Source organism: Micrasema longulum, unplaced genomic scaffold (assembly GCF_059751315.1).
Source record: "Micrasema longulum isolate JH-2025_06_02 unplaced genomic scaffold, ASM5975131v1 h1tg000390l, whole genome shotgun sequence".
NCBI lineage: Eukaryota > Metazoa > Arthropoda > Insecta > Trichoptera > Brachycentridae > Micrasema > Micrasema longulum.
The window spans coordinates 53548-57980 of record NW_028277591.1 but is presented as its reverse complement, the minus strand read 5'-3'; positions in this window follow the sequence as shown (position 1 = coordinate 57980).

The following is a 4433-nucleotide window of genomic DNA, read 5'->3' as shown; positions in this document are numbered from 1 at the left end:
ATACTGAAACAAAATTAAAATAATTATTAAACGATTTACATAACAATTTAGTACTTAATTATTGAAAATCACTAATAAGGAAGTTCAGTGGTTTTTATATTTTTATGTATCATATTATCACGGCTACGATTTTTTAAAGTTTCGTATTTTTTTTATTTCTCCACGAGTAACGTCATAAGTTCTCTTCAGTGAGTTGTCTCGATTGGTGGATTGGCTTCCCGGAAACAGGAAATCTATCACAACGCTTTATCATTGGTTGATTTGGAAAAACTAGTTTATTTTTCCATATACGAGTATTTTAGATAAAGTTCGCCGTATACTTATATGCTCTCATTTTTACCGCGTGTAAGAAAACTTTTTTCATATCCAATTTTCCGTACACTGGACTTCCTCATGAAAACCTATATGCCGACCGGCTTCGAAACATAACCGTTCCATTCTTAAGGCGTACAAACGACTATTAAGATTCGTTTAGTTTATTTGTGACAAATGAAATGTTGTGTTACAAAACCAGTTGACATACCTACTCATGTGTACGTTTTACTGTGTAAAAATTGTTTTGAAAAAAGGTGTTTCTACATAATAATATTTTAAATTGAGTATACCGATTGCATACATAAATTACTCATACTTAAATGATTATTTAAACATCCAAACATTAGAAAACAGACGAAAATTAAATGACTTGCTTTTTTGTTTAAAATAATAATGTCGATGTTCGATTGTTGTGAACTTATCAATTTGATTAATGTGCGAGTGCCTGGTCGAGTTACCCGATGTAATACTTTGTTCTACTGCGGTCCATCATCGACCAATTACAGCGCGAATTTGCCAGTAATGCGGATGCATGTACTCGCGAACCAATATGCTAACAACATCGATGTCTTTAGGGTGAGTCTTGTAAATTTTAAATATCAATGTATATGTTCCTTATCAAATAGAACTTAATATTCTGTTCATATTGTATTTTATAACATTATTTACCTAGCTGCTTTAAACCTTTAATTGTATTTCTTTAGCTTATTTAAAAAAAAGAATTAAAAAAAATAGAAATAAATACAAATATTGCTTTAATTTTTTTTTTTAAAACCAACATAACTTTTAAACACAGTTCTATATTTTATTACTTTATATTGTATTTTTTTAAAATTTATGTTGTTAATACACTCATCTTTTTATTTTTATACCAACTATACTTCTTAACACTGTTCCTATATTTTATTTGTTTATATTGTGTTTTTTTTTTAATCTATGTTGTTTATATACTCATCTTCTTTTTTTTATACCAACTTTACCTCTTAACACTGTTCTATCTTTTGTTGCTTTATATTGTATTTTTTAAATTTAATGTTGTTTATATACTTATATTTTGTAAAACTTTCATGTTTGTAAAAGCCTTATGGGCGTGAAAAAATAATAAAATAAAAAATAAAAAAAATGTTTTTAATATTAGAGAAGAAATAAATGTTTAAAAAATATTTCATACCAAAATAATTTTACTCGTATTTGTGAAATTGAGGTCTAAAAATGCTTCTATGAGTATCTTGTAATTTTTTTATTTATAATTATAATTTCTTGTTTTTTTTACAATATGCAAATGAGGTAAAACATTCTATTTAAAAAATAAAGAATAGTTACACAGTCATTAAATATATATTAACAGTAATATTAGTGAACAAAAAATCCCACAAGGGCATGACCTGTTCGTGGGTATACAATAAATGTTTATGAATTTTTTACTTCTTTAATAAAAAGACAGGTATAATATTTTTGTTAATAAGAAAAACAAAAGAAAATATTATGTAAAAGATTAAAAATATTAAAAAAAAAAAATATTCCTTAAGAGGGCAACAAAATATCTCATAGAAAAAAAGAATTAATATCTTTTAATAGAATCCAGGATAGTGCGAGTTTTTTAAAAGAAATTAAATTTTGAAAGCTTGAAATCAATAAAATATGATCAGCAAAAAAATAATCAAAAATATTTGGGCCTATAAAACATTATTTCATTAAAACAATTCGTCGTGATCGTAGAACAACGACGGATGTGCGAAAATGTGAAATCGACTTTCTTTTATATTTGATTTTGAAAAGGTTATATATACGCTTTATAATCCAGAGTTAAAATAAATATAATATGCATAACTAACACAAGGCGGCCTCCATGGTGTAGTGGTCAAGACGCTTGACTCACGCACGGGAGGTTCCGGGTTCGATTCCCGGTGAGAACACAAAAATTAAAATGTGATTTTTCTCAAGCCTGGATGCTCTGTGATGTAATTCACCACTGTAATTAGGCCTCCTGGCCTGTTGTGGTGCAAAAAAAATTTATCAAATTATATACTTTTGTACTTATCCAGGTGTGTTAGTGTTCAAAAAAATTTTAAAGTGCTCTGATATAAAATTGAAGAAAATCACATGCGTCGTTGTTCTACAATCATGACGAATTTTATTCTTCTTAAGCCAAAAGCAAATTAAAGCATGTTTATCTGTTGAATGGTCTATAATATGAGAACAACACAAAGTTCATTAGTCTAAAATTAACATTTTCTGGAAACAATTCCACACTTCATAGATTTTCTTTACTAAAGTTCGCGGACAGGAGAGTAACAACTTTTGACTTATAGTCCTTAAAATGTAATATGATTAGAATGACAGTTGTCAGAAAAAGTGACGACATAATTTTCTAGTAACGCCAAAGGAGTTATTTTTACTGACACACGAAAAATCATCTGTATCTGGCGTGTTTATTTCTTTTTTTTATACAATTCTTAAAACATAAATCAACATTAATATATAAAATCAGCTTTAAAACTAAAATAAACCAAATTATTAACGACGTTCTTACAAGGTTACATCATTTTGCAAATACGTTAGAGATGCGACAAATTGATCCAATGAAAAAATCATTATTTTGATGTTGTTCATGAAAAAAGTATTAATGTCTCATTTTTTGGTGAATAATTGTGTTAAACACACTATAATAAGCTTGTTTTTGCGTTTTTTATATTAATTTTCGGAAACAGAGTTTCATGATTGCATGAAATAACTGATAAAATTGATTTGATCAGTGATCAGTAATTTCCCATCTTAATTTTTTATTTATTAAGGAAAAACGACAGTTGTTATATAAGAATACAAAATATAAAAAAAATGGTACATACATCCAGTTAAAGTTTTTGACAAATATAATGAGAGTGACATGTTACACAGTAAAGAGAAAAATAATATATTATATGAAAAATGAGAAAAAAAAAAGCTCACAAGAAGGTTAAGGGATGAGGAAATAGAGTGGAGAAGTGGAGGAGAGGGATATTCATAATATAGTTGACCAATTTGAAATGTTTATGTTATAATAAAATAAACCTAATTAAAGGAACAAAAACATATTACACACTGACCAATGTTTCATTTTCAGTGTTTCAAAAAGGTTTTTTTTAAAGTCACAGTGTATAAAAAATATCTAAATAGGGACAAAGTAAATAAAATTTGGAGCAGTTACGATAAATAAACGAGTTATGGACATAATTTTTGGTGGACTTTAACGGCACAATTGATTGAAATACGCTCCAAGAGATATGGACTATCGATAAAATTGTTTAAAATTTTGAAGAAGAAAGACAGATCAGAAATGCTTCTACGTTCAGTAAGGGAAGTTAAACTATGAAAGGAAGAAGAATCTTCGTACGAGTCAAAATATGTAAGAGATTTACGATCCAGAAGTTTAAGGAATCTATTCTGTATTTTATCTAGTTGTGATATATAAATTGTATGAAATTAGTTTGACAGCTGTCATTCTAATCAAGCTATATTTTAAGGATTAAAGTTAAATTGTGCAATATTCTAAACTCGCATTTAAATTGCTCTGAACTAAGACCATGCAGTGTTAAGCATTTTTCGCTTCTTATATTAATTAATACACCAACAAGCTACAAAAAGTGGCTTGGTGGGATTTTAGTTTTAGTAAAAATATAACAAGTGAAGTTTTTTTAAATTGTAAAAATGTATAATTATGCTATTAAATCAAATTTATTATTATTATTATATAATACGAAACTTATCACTAAATGTATGCGCTTATTAACAGAACTTATTGACAAAGTAACATCTTTGCTGAACTTTGTGATATACCTGTTTGGTACTTAGCCCGTATTTGCTTACAAAGATATCATGCAATAAAAAAATATCATATAAGAATAATTATAAAATTAATCAAATATATTAAGATTGAGTACAACTAGAAAGTATTCATCTAATTTACTATTAAAAGAATTTTGCCTTAACACAGTAGAATGATAAATAAACATAAACAACTTTCAACAATGTTTTGAGTATGTCCAAATGCTTGCAGACTGGCTGGATTTTCTCCCTAGGAAGCAATTACATCATGTATATATATTAATACGACTTCAGAATACATGCATAAGGTATTT